Here is a 20,166-nt window from a genome sequence, read left to right as displayed (position 1 = left end):
CTCTTGAATAAACTAAAGTTCAGCTGCTTACTTAAATCAAACTCAGGACTTATGTTTACTTATATGGCTTTAAACTTTTCATTTCATTGTAAGTCCTTCAAAATGTCAGACATAGAGGTAGTGGAAAACGGCAAGGAAAACTGCTGTGTTTAAGGATTTATTTTTGCCTGACTTTTTTACTACACATTGTAGTTTTATGTTGGGTAGTATTGAACATCGCAGTTGTGCTCATATCTAGGGTCTGCTGTGTACTGGCTGTGTGTTACTGGTAAAATTGCTGTCCTGTGAGCTCCTTGAGTTAGGGGCTATATATTTATTAATCTCTGAATTCCCACAGTTAAATCCTTCACACAACTTCCCAGTAAATACCCAATCCCCTCAGCATCCAGAACCAAATACTGTACTGCTTTTCCCACCTAGTGTAAATTAGTTTTCCTTGTTCTAAAACTTCATATAAGGAAATTTTATAGAATGTACTTTTTTTGTTAAGGCATTTTACTCAACTTTATTTATTTATATTTTAGGCATGGTCTTACTCCGTCACCCAGGCTGGAGTGCAGTGGCATGATCTTGGCTCATTACAGCCTCCCCCAAGCTCAAGAGATCCTCCCACTGCAGCCTTTTGAGAAGCTGGGACCACAGGCATGTGCCACCATCCCCGGCTGTTTTATTTTTTTGGTAGAGACGGGGTTTCACCATGTGCCCAGGCTGGTCTTGAGCTGCTGAGCTCAGGTGATTCACCTGCTTCACCTTCCAAAGTGCAGGCATTACAGGCATGAGCCACTGCTCCCAGCCCACTTAGGATAATTTTAAAATATTCGTTCATATTGTGACATATGTGAGTAGTGTTTTCCTTTTCATTGCTGAATAGTATTTCTGTATATGAATATATCACATTTTCACATAAGTCTTTTTGTGGCCATATACTTTTATTTCTCATTGGTAAATAAAAGAGAAACTTGTGGATCATAGTGTGGGCATATGTTTAGTTTTATAACACCACATCACTTTAAAAAACACATTTAAATGATACCGATCTGCAGTTTTGAAGTATTTTTTTTTAATTGAAAGAAGTGTTAAACCCCCACCAACAATGACTGAGGATTTTGATGATGCCACATGCTTTCCCATATTTGGTAATATAAGTTTTTGACTTTTGTCATTCTCATGAGTTTATAATGGCATCTTCTTAGGATATGATTTTATTATATTTGCCTCATGACTAACACACCAAGAACTTTTTCATAGGCTTGTTGGCTTTTTGTGTATCTTCCTTTATAAAGTGTCCAATATTTTAAAAATTAGGTTGTGTTTTTATTAATGAGTTGTAGAAGTTCTTCATCTAACTTGGATATCCGTCCATTGTCAGGTATATATATATATATATATGTATATTTGATGTATATTTTCTCTCATTCTGTGGTTTGCCTGTTTATTTTCTTAACGATGCTTTTCAATTAGCAGAAATTTTAATTCTGATAAAATGTAATTTACTAATTGTTATTTGTTGTGGTTTTCATTTTCTGTTTGCTCTCTGAAAATCCTTGTTAAGGCTTAAGTCAGGAAACTGTCTTTCTATATATCTTCCAGAAACTTGAGTTTTAGCTTTTTGGTTAACATATATGATCCATCATAAATTAATTTTTGTGAGGTAGGGGTCAAAAAATTTTTTGAGATGGTTATCTAGTTATTTCATCACCATTTGCTGGAAAGGTTTAAAGGTTTCTGTTCCCCGTTGAATGGGTTTGTCACCTTTGTAGAAAATTGAATAGTTGTACAAGTGTGGTTCTATTTCTGATCTGTACAATACTTCAGTGCTACTTTATAGCAATCTTGATGTCAGGCAGTGTAAATCCTCCACCTTTGTTCTTTTTTTCTAGTAGGTTAGATAGTCCAGGTCTGCTGCATATATGTATTTCAAATATATATATATATTTGAGACAAAGTCTCTCTTTGTCACCGAGTGATGTGATCATAGCTCACTGCAGCCCCCAACTCCTGAGTTCAAGTGATTCTTCTGCCTCAGACTCTCAGGTAGCTAGAATTATTTTTGTAGAGATAAAACTTTTTTTTGTCTTGCTCTGTTTCCAGAATGTTCTTGAACTTCTTGCTTCAGACTATCTGCTATACTTCTGCCTCAGCCTCCCAAAGCACTGGGATTAAAGATATGAACCACTATGCCCAGCTTCATATATATTTTATAATCACTGTTGATTTCTATTTGAAACATTTACTGGGATTAAATATCGGATTGATTTATGTTTTTGTAGATTGATTTGGGGAGAAACAACATGTTAACATTGAGTCTTCCAATTGTGTATCTATCTCTTCATTTATTTAGGTCTTCTTAAATTTATCCAAACAGCGTTTCATAGTTTTAGGGTAGAAATCTTGTATAACTTTTATGAAAATGTCCATAGGTGTTTTAAGTTTTTGATCTCATTATAAATGGAATTCCTTGAAAACGTTCAATACCCAGTTGTTTGTTGCTGGTATATTAAAATACAACTTAATTTTAATATTAATGTTGTATCTTTTAACCTTTTCAAAGTCACTTACTAGTTCTAATAGTTATTTTGTAGATTTATTTATGCTGTTCTGTATAAATAATCATGTCATTTGCAGAGACAGTTTTATTTATTTATTTTCCAGTATTTATGCTTTTTATTGCCTTGTTATAATGCTTAGAACCAACAGTATAATGTTAAACAGAAGTTGTGAGAGTCTTTTAGTCAAATAATAGTTTTAAAAACAAAATCATGAATGGGTGTGCATTTTGTGAAGTGCTTTTTCTTCAGTCATCACTATTATTTTCCAATTCTTATTCCTGATTCTACTAATAATGCCAGTATTAGTTTAGTTTTTAAATATAAAACTAACTTTGCATTTCTGGGTTAAATACCACCTCATGAGATGTATTCCATTTTATATATTGCTGGTTGAGATTTTCTGTGATTTTGATAAGGTTTTTTTTGCATCTGTGGAGAGATTTTCATTTTCTTATGTTGAAATGTCTATGACAGGTTTTGGCATTAGGGTTATTTTGACCTCATGAAATGAGTTTGGCATTTGCTTTTCCTCTATTGCATGAACAGTTGGTATAAGATTGGTGTTATTCATCCCTTAAATATTCTATGGAATTCACCAACAAAACCATCTGGAAAGTTTTCTCTGTGTGAAAATTTTGATAAAGTATTCAATTTCTTTTGCTGCATGTGTCTTCTTTTGAGATGTGTCTGCTCATGTGCTTTGCCTATATTTTAATGGGGTTGTTGGGTTTTTGCTTGTTAATTTGTTTAAGTTCCTTATAGATTCCAGATATTAGACCTTTGCCAGCTGCATAGTTTGCAAATATTTTCTCCCTTTCCATAGGTGTCTGTTGATAATTTATTTTGCTGTGCAGAGCTTCTTTAGTTTAGTTAGGTACCACTTGTCAATTTTTGTTTTTGTTGCATTGCTTTTGGAGCCTTTGTCATGAAATCTTTGCCAGGTCCTAGTCCGGAATGGTATTTCCTAGGTTTTTTATAGTTTTGGGTTTTACCTTTATGTATTTAATCCATCTTAAGTTGATTTTTGTAAATGATGAGAGGTAGGAGTTCAGAGTCAATCTTCTGCATATGGCTAGCAAGTTATATCAGCATTGTTTATTGAATAGGCAGTCCTCTTTCCCCATTGCCTGTTTTTGTCAACTTTGTTGAAGATCAGATGGTTGTGGTTGTATGGCTTTATTTCGGGGTTCTGTAATCTGTTCTGTTGGTCTTTATGTCTGTTTTTGTACCAGTTCCATGTTGTTTGGTTTACTGTAGTCTTGTAGTATAGTTTGAAGTTGGATAGTGTGATGATGCCTCTAGCTTTGTTCTTTTTGCTTAAGATTGCTTTGGTTATTTGGGCTCTTTTTTGGTTCTATATGAATTTAAGAATAGTTTTTTTTATTTTGCTAATTTTGTGCAAAATATCTTTGACAGTTAAAAAATGTTCAACAGCTCTAATCATTAGAGAAATGCAAATCAAAACCAGAATGAGATACCATCTCACACTAGTCAGAATGGCCATCATTAAAAAGTCAAAACAGTTGGGTGTGGTGGCTCACACCTGTAATCCCAGCATTTTGGGAGGCCGAGGCAGGAAAATTACAAGGTTAAGACCATCCTGGCTAACACAGAGAAATCCCGTCTTTACTAGAAATACAAAAAATTAGCCCAGCATGGTGGCACGTGCCTGTAGTCTCAGCTACTAAGAAGGCTGGGGCAGGAGAATTGCTTGAACCTGGGACATGGAGGTTGCAGTGGGTCAAGATCACACCACTGCACTCCAGCCTGGGTGACAGAGTGAGACTCCTCTCAAAAAAAAAAAGTCAAACAATAACAGATGCTGGCAAGGTGGTAGGGACAAGCGAACGTTTATACACTGTTGTTGGAAATGTCAATTTGTTGAGCCATTGTGGAAAGCAGTTTGGAGATTTCTCAAAGAGCTTAGAACAGGACTACCATTCAATCCAGTAATCCTGTTACTGGGTATATACCCAAAGGAATATAATTGTTCTACCATAAAGGCACCTGCATGCATATGTTAATTGCAGCACTATTCACAATAGAAAAGGGATAGAATCAACCTAGATGTCTATCAATATTGGACTGGATGAAGAAAGTATACATATATATCATGGAATATTATACGGCCATGTATATATCTCATAGAAGTATGAGATTATCTCTTTTGCAGCAAAATAGATGGAGTTGGAGACCGTTATCCTAAGCTATTTACTACAGGAACACAAAACCAAATACCACATGTTTTCACTTACAAGTGGGAGCTAAGCTTGAACACAAAGAAGGAAGAGTAGACACTGGAGCCTACTTGAGGGTAGACGGTAGGAGGAGAGTGAGCATGCAAAAATTACCTACCAGGAACTATGCTCATTATCTGGGTGATGAAATACTCTGTATGCCAGATCCCCATGACATGCAATTTACTTGTGTAACAAAGCTGCACATGTAACCCAAGCCTAAAAGTTAGAAAGAAAAAGATAATAACAGTATGACAACAAAAAATCATACAAATTTTAAAAAGAATTCAATTTAAGATAAATAGGATTGATTAAGTTTTCTGTTTCTTAATATGGTTGGTTATGTTTTCCAATAAAATATTCATTTTATTTAAGTTGACTAATTTGTTGTTATAAATTTCATATTTCTTTATTATCTTTTTCATATCTCTGGATCCAATAGTGATGACTCTTATTTCATTCTGATATTGGTATTTTGTAATGTGTGAACTTTCTCTCATTTGCTTATCAGTTTACCTAGGAGTATACCATCTTTTTTCTTTTGATGTTGTTAATTTTTCTCTCTTGTTTGTCTACCATTTCAATGATTACTTTTCCTGTCTAATTACTCCTTTTATTCTATTTATCATGGGTTTAATTTCCTCTTCTTTTTAAAGCTTCTGAAGGTGGAACTGTATGATTTCTTCTGATTCATGGATTGTTTAAAAGTGTGGTAATTTCTAAACAATTAATTAAAAATATCTTATTATATGATGGCATTTTATTCTGGTGAGAGAACATATGTGTATAATCTCAATCAGTTTAGATTTATTGAGATTTGTTCTACTGCCTCACTGTAAGGACTATCTTGAACATTCCACATGTATTTGAAAGGAATGTGTATTCTGTACTTGCTGGATGTTGTGGTCTATAAATATCAATTATGTCATGATGTTTAATAGTGTTATTCAGATCTTTTGCAATGATTTCTTTTATTTTTTATTTTTTTATTTTTCATAACAATATTTTGAGAGTTTTTTATTGTGTATAGTGGGGTACAAACAGGGTATGTATATATTTTATAACTGAGTACAAATAGAATTTGAATATATTTTATAAGAGAGTACATATAGATGGTGTATATATTTTTTAACAGAGTATAAAAGGACATTGTATGTTATAGAAAATTGTATATTTTCTATAACCAAGTACAAATAGAATTTGAATATATTTTATAAGAGAGTACATCTAGACCGTGTAGATATTTTCTAACAGAATACAAAAGGACATTGTATATTTTTTATAACAGAGCATTTTGGGAGTTTTCATATTTTGTATAGTGGGATACAAACAGGGTATGTATATTTTTTATAACAGAGTTCAAATAGAATTTGAATATATTTTATAAGAGAGTATACTTTTTCTCTCAGTTGCTGAGAGAAATGAGTTAAAATTTTAACTATGATTATAGATTTTATCTTTTTACTTCTGTCAGCTTTTGCTCTGTGTGTCTTAAAGCTCTGTTACTGAATATGTACACATTTATGATTTTTATGTTTTTTTTTTTTTTTTCTTGAGATAGAATCTTGCTCTGTTGCCCAGGCTGCAGTACGGTGGTATGATCTTGGCTCATCACAGCCTCATTCTCTTATGCTCAAGCAATCCTCCCACCTCAGCCTCCTGAGTAGCTGGGTCTACAGGTGCAAGCCACCACAATTGGCTAATTTTGTTTACATTTTATTAGAGATGAGGTCTCACTATGTTACTCAGTCTGGTCTCAAATTCCTGGGCTCAAGTGATCCTCCTGCCTTGGATTCCCAAAGTACTGGCATTACAGGCATGACCCACCGCCTGGCCTATGTTTTCTTGATTAATTGACATTATAGGAAAAGCTTTGTGACATGTTCCTCTTTTCCTTGGTATTACTGTTTGCATATAAGTCTTATTATTAATATTAATGTTTTTTGTACTTGTTCTATGTTTATTCTTGGTCTACAGCATTTACTCCCCCTTCCAAACATTAATAGTCAATGATTTTTTAAAAGGCATATATCAAAGTAAAGAGAAAAGGGGTAAGAAGCCTCATCTTTGACCTGAAAGAGGGCTTTTCTTTTTTTTTTTTTTTTCTGCCTGGCTAATAACACACAGTTTCAGGGAACACTCGTTGTAGAAAAACCAGTCTCAGAGTGACTTGAGGTCAGTGTTCCTTTCTAATTGTGTAACTCTGAATAGTCCAAGCCAGATCCTAGGCTTCACTGAGCACTGACCTCAGCCAATTGGTCTACTCCGAACACAGAGGCGCTCCAGAGAAGTTTCACACCTTGCTTTGCTTTCTTTGCTTTTTGCTTTTATACTATTAACTACCATTTTGGGGACATCTATCCTGTGCTTTGTCCTTTATGTTAATTGCCATTTTTTCTTTATAAATCTTGCAAAGTGATATTACAAGATTCATTATACCATTAAGGAAAAGTGAGGTTCAGGCAGCGTCCTGACAAGTGATTTTTTCTTTTTCCGAAATGGAAAACCCAACTTAAAATGGCTTTTAAAAAAAGAGTATTTATCGGTTCACATAACTGAAATAAAACAAAACTGATAGTACTAGTTTCAGCCTCAGCTGGATCTATGTGCTCACAAAGGGCCTCCGAGTCCTGTTTTTGTTTCAAGGGTCTAATCCTTAGTTGAAAGGTGGTCAGGGAGGTCACTTAGGATAGCTCAGCACCCTATGTCTTTTCCTTTTTTGTCCCAAAGGTGAAAAATGCTCCTGTTTGGGTTTTTCTACCCATTCCAAATTACAAAAACATCTTATTTGATATTAATATAGCCATGTATGCATACTGTTTCACTAGTGTGTCTTTTTCTAGTCATTTATTTTCAATATATCTGTGGTTCTAATATAAAATACATCTTTTATCACTTTAAGAGCATAATTGGCTCTTACTTTTTTATCCATTTTGACAATTTTTTGCCTTTTACATAGAGTATTTTATTCATTAACATTTAATATAATTATTGATTTATTTGAATTTAGATATTTGTCTTATGGATTTTGTTCCACGTTTATTTTTGTTTCTTCCTGCCTTATTTTTTGAATTATATGAATACTTAGTGGAATTCATGGTTTTTTTTACTTTTATTTTAAGTACAGGGGTACATGTGTGGATTTGTTACATAGGTAAGCTTGTGTCATGGGGGTTTGTTGTACAGATTATTTAATCACCTGGGTATTAAGCCTAGTACCCACTAGTTATTTTTTCTGATCTTCTTCCTCCTCCCACCCTCCACTCTCTACCTTCCAAAAGGCTCTAGTGTGTGTTATTCCCCTCTATGTGTCCATGTGTTCTCATCATTTAGCCCCCACTTTTAAGTGAGACCATGTGGTATTTGGTTTTCTATTCCTGTGTTAGTTTGCTAAGGATAATGGCTTACAGTTCATCCATGTCTCTGCAAAAAGCATGATCTCGTTCTTTTTTTATGGCTGCAATTTTTAATTTATTTGCTTATTAGCTGTATGTATTCTTTACCATTAGTTCTTATTGGTTGCACTTTCACAATGTATTTATAATCCTTCACAATCTATTTAGTGTTTATATCGTGCCATTTTATGTGAAATGCTTTAAACAGTCTTACATATTTTAAACAAATCAAGAGAAATGAATAGTCTCTTACATTTAATCACATATTCCTCATTTTAAGTTTCTTTTCTGAAGATCCAGATTTCCATCTGATAGACTTTTTCTTCAGCCTAGAGAACTCCCTTTAGTATTACTTGAAATGCATATATTCACATCTTCATTTGCTTTTACCTGAAAAAAAATCTTTACTTAGTCTTCATTATTTGTGAATATTTTTGGTGGAAATAGAATTCTATGTTGACAGTCTTTTTGTTTGTTTCTTAATTTACTTTTCTGTAGTTTAAACTGGGCTTCATAGTCTTTTGATGAGAAGTAAGTGGTTCTTGAGACAAGTCATTGGCACTTGATTGTTCTTTTTGTATTTAATGTGTTTTCTTTGGTTTCTTTAAAAAAATTCTCTTTATCTTCTGTTTATAGTGACTTTATTATGCTATGTTTACATGTGTGTTTTTGCTGCATTTATTTTGCTTGTATTGGCTGTGCTTTGTATGTGTATAAAGTTGTGTTCTTTTGTTAAGCCAAATTTTAATTTTTTAACTTAATTTAATAAGTTTGGCCATTGTTGTAGCATTTGTTCTACCTTATTTTCTATTTTTCTTTTGATTTCTCAGTTATTTGTATGTTAGACTTTTTATAGATTATCCTATCGGTTCTTGGAGTTTTTTCAACTTTTTTCTGTGTTCTTCAGATTGAATAATTTTAAATTTTATATCTTTCAGAATCTCTTATCAGATATAAAGCTCATCTAGTGAATTTTTAATTTCCAATATTTTATATTTTGTTCTAAAATTTCCATTTGTTTCTTTTTTTGTAATCACTATATCTCTGTTGAGATAACCTATCTCTTCACTCATTTTGAGAATCTTACCTTTATTTCCTCAAACATAATTGTTATATTGGCTTTAAAATCTTTTCCTGATGATTTTAACATATGGGTTTATTATCTCACAGTCTTCATTGATTGCTTTTTATCTTGAGTATGGATCTTGTTTTCCTTTTTTAAAATATATCAGGTAAGTTTGAAGTGTATTTTGAACATAACTAATAATGCTTTATAGAGACTCTGAAATTAATTTGTCCTTCTGAAGAATGCTGATTTTTATTGATTGATTGATTGATTGAGACAGTCTTACTCTATTGCCCAGGCTGAAGTACAGTCTATTGATCAGAGCTTACTGCAGCCTCAGTTCTCTGGGCTCAAGTGATCCTCCCACCTCAGCTTCCTGAGTAGCTGGAACTACAGATGTGCACCTTTTAAAAAATTTTTTTTGTAGAGACAGGGTTGATTATTTTTAAAAGAAGTTAGTTTGAGCTTTAGCTATTAACTGTTTCCCCTGAGATGACAGTAACTTAAAATGTAATTTAATCATTTTAATTTCATCTGATCTTTTTTTAATTAAAAATCCTTTCCTTCTTTCTTTCTTTCTTTCTTTCTTTCTTTCTTTCTTTCTTTCTTTTTCTTTCTTTCTTTCTTTCCCTTCCTTCCTTCCTTCCTTCCTTCCTTCCTTCCTTCCTTCCTTCCTTCCTTCCTTCCTTCCTTCCTTCCTTCCTTCCCTCCCTTTCTCCCTTCCTTCCCTTCCTTTCCTCCCTTCCCTCCCTTCCATTCCCCTTCCCCTTCCCCTTCCCCCCTTCCATTCCCCTTCCTCTTCCCCTTCCCTTCCTCTTCCCCTTCCCTTCCTCTTCCCCTTCCCTTCCTCTTCCCCTTCCCTTCCTCTTCCCTTCCCCTTCCCCTTCCCTTTCCCCTTCCCCTTCCTCTTCCCTTCCCTTCTTCCTTCTTTTTTTCTTGGGTCTCACTCTGTCACCTAGGCTGGAGTGCAGTGGCACAATTATTGCTAATTCCAACTTCAAAATCTTGGGTTCAAGGAACTCCCCTGCCACACCTCTCAAAGTGCTGGGATTGTAGGAGCATACCACTGTGTTCAACAGAGCTTCTTGAAGTCTTCCTATGTATGCATGAGATTTTGGCATTGTTTTGTATACACATAATTTTATTTTTCATTTTTTTAGCTTTCTTTTTGTCATATCTCCCTCAATTTCCACCCTGTTTTTGCTCAAACTCCCTCCTCTGGTTTTTCAAGCCAGTAAGCCTGAGTTTTCTTTTTTCTTTTTTTTTTTTTTGAAACATGGTCTCATTCTGTTGTCCAGACTGGATTACAGTGATGCTGACAGGGTCTGTCACCGAGACTGGAGTGCAGTGATGCTGTCTCAGCTTACTGCCACCACCTGCTCCAGGTTCAAGTGATCCTCTCACCTCACCTCCAGAGTAGATGGGACTATAGGCATGCACCACTCTGCCCAGCTAATTTTTGTATATTTGGTGGACACAATGTCTCGCCATGTTGTCCAGGCTGGTCTTGAATTCCTGGACTCAAGTGATCTGTCCATCTCGGCCTCCTAAAGTGCTGGGATTACAGGCACTTGGCCAAGACTAAGTTTTCTAACATATATTTAGCCTCCAGGCATTGGTTGAATTTGGTTAAAATCATAAAAATGGGAAATTCACTTGGTGTCAGCTTCCTCCAAGAATCAATTTCTCTCCAGTATCTTTTTCCTTGTTGTTACTGGGTCCCCAAATAGTTGTTTGTTCATACTTTGTCAAGAATTTATACTTACTATCTCTGGCAAGGTTAGTTTGAATGAAGCCGGTTGGTCATTATCAAAAAAGGAATCTGTTCTTTTATATTTTAAGTTGTATTGTTCATATACTTGCTGGTAGGACTTACATATCTAGCTTCTTCTGTAATTCTCAGCTTCATTCTTTTTTTAAAAAATTATACTGTAAGTTCTGTGTTTTTCTAAATATCATTGGTTAGCCTGTTTTCCAGTGGCTGATTGGGAACCTTATGTCCTAATTAAATAATCATTGTAGTATTAGAATATATTGAGGATATATAACTTTTAAATATTCTTTCTTTACTACTTTACTTCAACTAGATTCTAATGATTACTTCTAATCACAAAACATGAGCAAGATGTGCAGAGGCTTTCTTCACAGAAAATGCAAGATTGAGATGACTGATCTAATTTTAAAAGAAAACTTCTGATCAGATAAAACGAAGAGATAAAAGCCATCATACTTTTTCTTTTCCTTCTAATTGGTTGGGTATCCATTTCAAAGACAATTTCCACAGGGAATTTTTAAAGGAAATTTGATTTATGTTGGTAATGAGAATGAGTATGTTAAAGATGAAATTAATTGATCAATTGATTCTTTAACTAGTGTCAGTTACAGAATAAGAAATGAAAAGTGTGTGCTGAAGAATTTTATGATAATTATTTGTAATCATGGCTGATTTTTTAAATTAGTAAGTTTTCCAGCTGGGTGTGGTGTTTGTAATCCCGGCCCTTTGGGAGACTCAGGCAGCAGGATCTTTGAGGCTGGGAGTTTGAGACCAGCCTGGGCAATATCGTGAGACCCCCTCTTCTTCACAAAAACAGAAAAAGAAAGAAAAAAAAATAGCTGGCATGGTGGTGTGCACCTGTTGTTCCAGCTACTTGGGAAGCTGATACAGGAGAATCACTGAGCCCAGGAGTTGAATGCTGCAGTGAGCCATGACATGATTGCACCACTGCACTTTAGCTTGAGTGACAGATGGAGACCCCCATCTCTAAATGAATAAATAAATAAATAAATAAAATTTTCATGCCCCACAATATATTTTTTGAAATAAGTTTCTCAACAATAGTTTTTTGGGTCTTTCTGAGTTATGTCTTAATTTTGGAACAAAACATGATGAATATAAAAATAGGACACACTACCTTTTCTAGAGAAGTTGAACAGCTTGTTATAAAAACTATTTGCACAAAATGTAAATCTGATGAATATACACAGAGAAATGTGTACTTTAAAAAATATTACCATATTCCCCATGAAACACATACAGCTAAGGAAATTCTTATTTGTATTTGTTAGTGTTGGCATTACAACAAATGTATAGATGAGCAATTTCAATGAGTAAAAAGTGGTACCACAGTTTGATAGTACAGTGTAAAGATTATATGGAATTGTTCACCTGCGTGAGCATATGAATCTTTTTATTTTCTGTATTTATTTTTTTAATGATGGTTAATGCAAAGAAGATTTAATTTATAAAACACTTAACAAAAATGCATTATATATTAGTTTTCTATTGTTGTTAGTAAATTACCAAAGCTTAGTGGGTTAAAACACTCTGCTTGTTTACTGTCTTGCAGTTCTGTAGGTCAGAAGTTCAGGTGGTCTTGGTTGAGTTCTCTGCTGATGGTCTCACAAAGTTGAAATCAAGACATGGACTAGCATTGGCACTTATCTGAAAGCTCTTGGGAAGTATTTACTTCCAAACAATTCAGATTGCTGCCAGAACCCAGTTCTTTGCAGTTATGCCCTGATGTCACTGTTTCCTTTCTCGCTTTTAGCTGGGGACAGCTCTCAGCTTCTAGAGGCCTCTTAATATTACTGGCCTTATAGTACTCCCATTTTCTTTCTTTCTTTTTTTTTTTCTGAGACAGGGTCTCCCCCTCCCTGGATCTGGCCAGTCTGGTGGGCAGTGGTAGCTTCAACCTTACTGCAGCTTCGACCTCCCTGGCTCAAGTTATTCTACTGCCTCAGGCCACCAAGTAGTTGGGACTATAGGTACAAGCCACTATGCCTGGCTAATTTTTGTATTTTTTATAGAAGTGGGTTTCACAATGTTGCCCAGGGTGGTTTCAAACTCCAGAGCTTAAGCCATCCTCCCACCTCTGCCCCCCGCAGAGTGCTGGGATTACAGGTGTGAACCACTGTGCCAGGCCTTCTTCCCTCAATTTTCAAAGCCAGCAATAGCATATCAAATCCTTCACCGGCTTGGACTCTTTCTCACTTCCTTTTCTGATAGCAAGATTTAAACTACATGTAAGCAAAAATCATTAGAAATTGTGATTTAGAATTAATACAGCTATTTTCCTGAGGCATGTGGCCCAGCATTATAGCAAAAGGAGAAGCCAAAGAAAATAGGCCCAATTTTAAAGTAACATTTCCTGCCTGTCAACATAATTTATTTTCCATATTGGTTTCAACAAGGCTAGACTATTTGGTAGCTTTTATTTTCATTATGTGATTTGTGAGAACACAGTTACCAGTCTCAACATCTCTCACTCTATTATCTAATAATGTCAGAGTGTCTACCATTATATTACTTCTCAAAAGTTACATATATTTTGGATAAGCAGAAGGTGTAGGATAGGACACCTCTGATATTATTCCATTCTACTGTTAATCATGTGCAGTGTATTCTACACTTCTGTTATTGCATGTTTCAGTTCTAGAATTGCCATTTTTTTAAAGCTCCTATTAATCTGCTGAAATTCCCCCATCTGTTTTCCTTCTTTATCCACTTTTCCACTAAATCCTTTTACATATTCATTGTAGTTATTTTAAAGTTCTTCTCTGCCAGTTGCAACATTCTTCTCTGCCAGTCATCTGTAGGACTGTTTCTAATGTTTATTTTGACTTTTTGTTCATTCTCTAAATGAATCCAATGGTTATAGATTCATTTTCTTGCTTCTTTGGATGTCTTGTAACATTTCTTTGTAGGCTAAACACCTGAATGATGTATTATAGAGTTTCTATATTATGTTTTAATCTGAAGAATGCTAATTTTTATTAGGTCAGGCAGTCAAATTAAGGAGGTTCACCTTGTTCTTGTCAGTGGTTGGTTTTAGACTTTATTTGGACAGTACTCTTTTTTCCTCTTTATCATAGAGCACAACCCTTACTTCTAGGATATGGGTTTCTTACTCTTAATGCATAGCATTTGTGAGACCTCAATTGAATGCCCTGGGATTTTCTTGAATATATCTACAAGCTTGCTTGATCAGAGAGTTTTATAGTAGGGTGTGACTTCTGAAATTTCTCTTCAACTTTTAGCCCTCAGCAGGTGCAATCTACAGGCTCCAGATAGCCTGCTTATGTACTGCTTAGAGTTTGAACAGAAGCAAGAGCAAAACTTCTATTCCTATTTCTGGAGCTTATTTACTTAGCTCTCTGCTGTCCTAATACCTTGCATCAAAAATCCTAGCTGCCAAGACTATACTTTCAGGGATTATTTCTGCAGTTTGTTACTAAAGAAGTTTTTATGAATCTGTAGAGAAAAACAAAAACACAAGCAAAATTTGTGCTGCCTTAACAAGCCTGAATTTTAATCTATATTTTTGACACCAGACTGTGTTTCTTATGCTCAGTGAAACCAATGCTTTCTACTTGGACTCCAGTTCCTGATACTACAGTTGGAAAGATTGTTATCAGGCAGAAAACTAATGTGAAGCTTACCGGTTTCTTAAGAATCTCAGTCTTATATTCTGTCTTGTCCAACACATTAAAGTGGTTCCTTCGCATTCTACCCAGTTTTATAGTTGTTTTTAGAAAGAAGGCAAACCTAACACCAGCTACTCAGGGACCTGTTAACTATTTCATAGTAATGTAATAAACATCCATGAAACTACTCTATCAGGCAAGAGCTAGAACCCTGGCAATCATTTACATGGAGCCATTCGTTTATTACCTCATTCCATTTCCTTGACTCCTCCCGTTTGTGGCTATCATGATATTCAGCCCGAGTTCATCATTCCTGTTTTTTCTCTTATACAGATTTCTTATATGTATTTCTAAAAACATTGGTTATTTCTTCTTTATAAAAAGGCATTGGTGTAATCCCAGCTTATTCAGGAGGCTGAGGCAGGAGAATCACTTGACCCTGGGAGGCAGAGGTTGCAGTGGGCCAAGATTGCGCCACTGTGTTCCAGCCTGGGCAACAGAGCAAGACTCCATCTCAAAAAAAAAAAAAAAAAAAGAAAGCAATAACTTTATTTCCTATACTTATTCAGCACTAACATTACTCCTAATGCAACTATAATTGAAGTGAAAAATAAACAAAAACAACCAAATATATGTGAGATTGTCGGTAATCAAAAGAGTAGAGCTTAACCTCATTTTAGGTATGTTCATAAAATCTGGCACGTAAAGCAAAATCTTAGTTTTCTATTGACTCCTCTTATAATTTCAGTTATTTGATATTAGGATAATGCCTTTTGACTACTTTCATCTATGTCAAGTGAGAAAAATACAGATGTAGTTTTTGTTTTTGTTTTATATAAGAAATAAACCAGCATAGAAAGAAGAATTAAAGAAATTGAAGAAAATGTATCAAAATATTAACAGCAATTGCTTAGGCTTTATAATTTTAAATATAACTAAAAAACAATGTGGCAATGAATTTTATGAAGATTAAATGAGCTAAAGTAGGTGAAGCATTTAGAACATGGTCAGGCAAATAAGAAGCTAAGTAAATAGTAACATTATAATTAATTAATTATTGTTCATTATTACTGCTTCTTACAGATTAGGCCTTTTCTTCCATTCAAGATTTCACTCTGAAAGATTCCCTGATGTTTAATTACTAGGTCAAAATGTATCAACTTTCCTAAGACTTATTGTGTAACTGCTTTCCCAAAGGTAATTACATTTCTACCATGAATACATAGAATTGCTTTCCATCATTGTCATTGATTGCTTTCATATTGTTCTATTTGTAATTTCATTGGTTGTTATAGAGGTTTTCTTTAAAAATGTAAACATGTACTCATCTGTTTTAGTCTGTTAGGGCTGCCAAAACAGTGTGTGTGGCTTAGACAACAGCAGTTAGTTTCTCGCCAGGCCGGAGGCTGGAAGTAGAAGACAGGGCATTAGGAGGTTTGGTGTTTTCTGAAACCTAGCTCCATGGCTTGCAGATAGCTGCCTTCTTGCTGTGTCTTCACAGGGTCTTTCCTTTTTGTACACAATGCTTAGTGTCTCTATGCAAATTTCCTGTTCTTATAAGTACACTAGTTAGATTGGATTAGGACCCACCCTAATGGTGTTCTTTTAATGAATCACCTCTTTAAAAGCCCTATCTCCAAATGTAGTCACATTCTGAGATATTGGGAGTTAGCGCTTCAACATGAATTTTGAGTGGATACAATTCAATCCACAAGATCATTTAATTATCAATCAAGGACAAATCAATATATTTTCATGATAAAATTTAGTGCTTCTGTTTCTGTGCCTGCTTTCTCTAATTCTTAACCCTAACAATTTCATTGTTCTTGAGTAACTTTTTGGTTTTAAAGAGACAGGATGTTGCTATCTTGCTCTGGTTGGATTTTGAACTCCTGAGTTTGAGCAATCCCCCTGCCTCAGCCTTGCTGATATGCATTCCATGCATATTATGCACTCCAGGCATGCACCACTCTGCCTGGCTATTTTTGATTTCTTAAATGTAATTTATTTTTCAGCAGACAATGAATGCTTTCAGTAACTTTTAAAGGAAGGATATTGATGATATTTTCTGAGAATGTGTCTATTTGAGACTTTTCCCTCATATTCTTCTTATTTCTAGGCATATATAATTTTTGAGTTAGTGGTTTTATTCAAAGCTTTCTAGGGGCCTAAGTGATTATTTCTTCTTTTGAAGGCAAACTACAGAGTAGTGCATATTGCCCATCTATAATATTTTCTCATAACTATGGGGAAGCCTACCTTATTATTTCTCTTATAGCAATGAGTTTTTACCATATGATACTATGGCATATCTATTAATAATTATTTGTCTTTTTATAATCTTTCAGAATCTTATAAAAATTCATAATTGTTGTAATTAAAATAACTTTTTTGGCATGATTTGAATTTCCTTTCTGATATGGTTTAGCTGTGTCCCCACCCAAATCTCATCTTAAATTCCCAAGTGTTGTGGGAGAGACCCAGTAGGAGGTAATTCAGTCATAGGGTCAGGTCTTTTTCATGTTATTCTCATGATAGCAAATTAGTCTCACGAAATCAGATGATTTTATAAAAGGGAGTCCCTGCACAAGCTTTATTTGCCTGCTGCCATTCATATAAGATGCGACTTGCTCCTCTTTGCCTTCCGCCATGATTGCGAGGCTTCCCCAGCCACATGGAACTGTGAGTTCTTCATTAAACCTCTTTCTTTTGTAAATTGCCCAGTCCCAGGTGTGTCTTTATCAGCAGCATGAAAATGGACTAACACATTTTCCTTTTAAGACACCCTTGTTTGTGTGTCTTTGGTAACTTTCACCAGTTTTTATGAGATAATATCTATTAAAAGTATGCTGTATTTTTATTGTGCTAAGCAGCCTCTAGTCCCATGTATTTTTAAAAGAGAAAAATATTGTAGTCAGTTTAGACTTTTTCTATTTCCATATTTCATGAAAGGTTTTAAGAGATTTACTTCAGCTGTACTCAAACAGAACCATCAGTCCCAGATATGGTTCATCCCTCTTGAAGGTTGATTATGATTCTTTTCTTGAACTACATTTAGTTTTCAAGTCCTCTCTTTTTAAAAAAATCTTTCTAAGTTTTATCTCAAGCTCAGTCCTCTTCTTTGATAATGTCATTGGCTCTGAAAGCCATCATGTAGCAATAAAACCACTTTGTTAGTAACTTTTCTTTGTAGCTTTTATAAATTTATTTTTTCCTCAAAATAGTAAACCTGCAAGTACTTTCACCTTTTATTTTCTTTGAACATTTTTTTCAGTGATTTTTGGTTAAAAAGAGACAGAGAGAAAATGAGAGATTAGTCTCTAGTCTTTATTCATTCATATTACTGAAATGATCTACCTTTTTTTCTGCTTCTCCCTATTTTTCTTCTACCTTAGCTGTTCTTTCTCTTTGCCAAACACTCAGTAAAATATTCAGTTTTTAAGAGACTATTACTTTATTGACTTGGTTGCATTCAAAAATCCCTTTCAATGTACTTAGGTATTTCAGCATTTTCCAGCTCTTAATAGAATAGACTTCTTGCTTCGTGATAATCTTTTCTACTTTTAAATTTAATTTTTTTTTTTTTTGCAAAAAGATAGATTTTCTTAGTTTCTGTATTTCTCTGTCAAGTCTTTGTTTTTTAACAAAATAAAATCTTATATTCTCAAAATTATACCATTTTATTGTTGCTGGTGAAAGTTAAACCTACAATCACTTCAATATTAAGCAAGTTTTGAAGAGAATAGTCAAAGACCATTTTTCAAAACATTTTTGACACATTCAAAATCTCTTATTGTACATAACTTTTTTTATATCACCTTGTACCATTCTTCTTTTTTATGGGTATACTTGATTTCTGTAGCCTATAGTGGTAGGAAAAGCCAAAATATGGAGACATGATCTATAATTCTTTCCTTATTAGGCAACTGCCCCATTAATTCCTACTATCACTACCTGCTATTACTAGTGAAAATGATTTTAAAACAATCAAAAGGAATGCTTGCTAATATTTTGATACCTTACAGTTAATCAGTACTTTCACTTATCTTAGGTAATCGTTAATATGACTCTCTAAATCATGTAGTATTAGTATAATATCATAATTTTACAGGTTTTAGAAATTATGTTCAGATAAGTAACATGCCCATGATTTCACAACTGGCAGAAACTGGAACCAAAAACCAGGTGCTTTGAATTAAAATGACATAATTTTTTAAAGCTGGATACATTGTTACTGCATGTGAGATATGCTTTTTGCTAGGTAGATGAAAAAGGGCTTGAAAGTTTCCACACTCTAGGAATATAGCATATGTGGGGCAAAGATTTGTAGGAGTAACAGCCTAAGACAACATCTCCAGTTTTTTATGATAGACTCTACTCAAACTTGAGTAGAATAGGAAGATCATGAGGTCCACAGGTCTTAATCCCAAATGCCAACATGGATTCCAGTTAATACCTTACTATAGCAGATTCTTCTCTGAGACACAGAATAGGGGAAAAGGAAATAGATTTATTTGGGCATCTTTCCATGCAATTTTGCTGATCATGTAGCTTCCTATTAAAGAGGTAGAATATCATTTAAATGAAGAGCATGAAATTTGAAGTTGGAGAGAGACATGGATTTTTAAAATAGCTTGTTGAGGTATAATTGATATGCAATAAACTGAACATATGTAAAACACACAAATACACACAATATATCCCTGTGGAAACATCTCCATAGTAAAGATAATATAACATCAGTATAACTGCTAAAAGTTTCCTGTTTAACCCCTTGCTAATCCCTGCTTCCTATCCACCTCTGCTCTGCTCTATCCCTGAGCAACCACTGATGTGCTTTCTGTTCTATATTAGTATGAGTTTTATAGAATTTTATACAAATGGAATGATATTATGTACTCTTAAAAATCTGACTGCTTTCACTTAGTATGATGAGTTTCAGATCATCCATGTTATTATATGTATAATTTATTTATTCTTCATTTATTTTTAAATCCATTACCGAGCATTGGTATTCCCTTGTATAGATATACCAAAATTTGTATAGCTGTTCACCTGTTCATGGGCATCTTGTTTTTTCCTACATTTTTGGTGTTACATATAAAGATGCTGTGAATATTTATTTAAAAATCTTTATATAGACATAAGCTTTCTGCTGTAAAGATGGGGAGGCAAAATTTTCTTTGAAGAACTTTGTTTTTTGTGAGGGCCATATACTTTATAATCTAATTTTCTTTCTTTCATATGTCAATTCATTTGTCATATATAATCATAGGTGGAATTGCTAGCTTTCATATTTCTTTATAGCTCTGTATTGATTAAACAAGAACCCCTTTCTGAGAGTAAATTCTAACGAGCTATAGGATAAGCCTGACATTCCATAGTTTATCCCAAGGCATGAGGTTTTTGCATTCAGTTTAGTCTTTTATTAAGTTTATACCTTGTCCGTAGTCTATTTCTTGTGAGGTATGCAGTGTTGATTTTATATATCCCTA

General features: G+C 34.3%; 1 protein-coding gene and 1 pseudogene across 48 annotated transcripts in view; both read left to right on the top strand.

The window, feature by feature from the left end:
- RIMS2 (regulating synaptic membrane exocytosis 2) overlaps window positions 1–20,166 on the top strand; it is a 724,815-nt gene that overhangs the window by 290,433 nt on the left and 414,216 nt on the right. The window lies entirely within an intron of this gene.
- LOC118148744 (small nucleolar RNA U3) lies at window positions 14,441–14,536 on the top strand (annotated as a pseudogene).

The sequence above is a fragment of the Callithrix jacchus genome, chromosome 16 (genome assembly GCF_049354715.1).
Source record: "Callithrix jacchus isolate 240 chromosome 16, calJac240_pri, whole genome shotgun sequence".
Lineage (NCBI taxonomy): Eukaryota > Metazoa > Chordata > Mammalia > Primates > Cebidae > Callithrix > Callithrix jacchus.
Note: the sequence above shows the minus strand (reverse complement) of the source record. Positions and strands in the feature narration are given on the sequence as shown.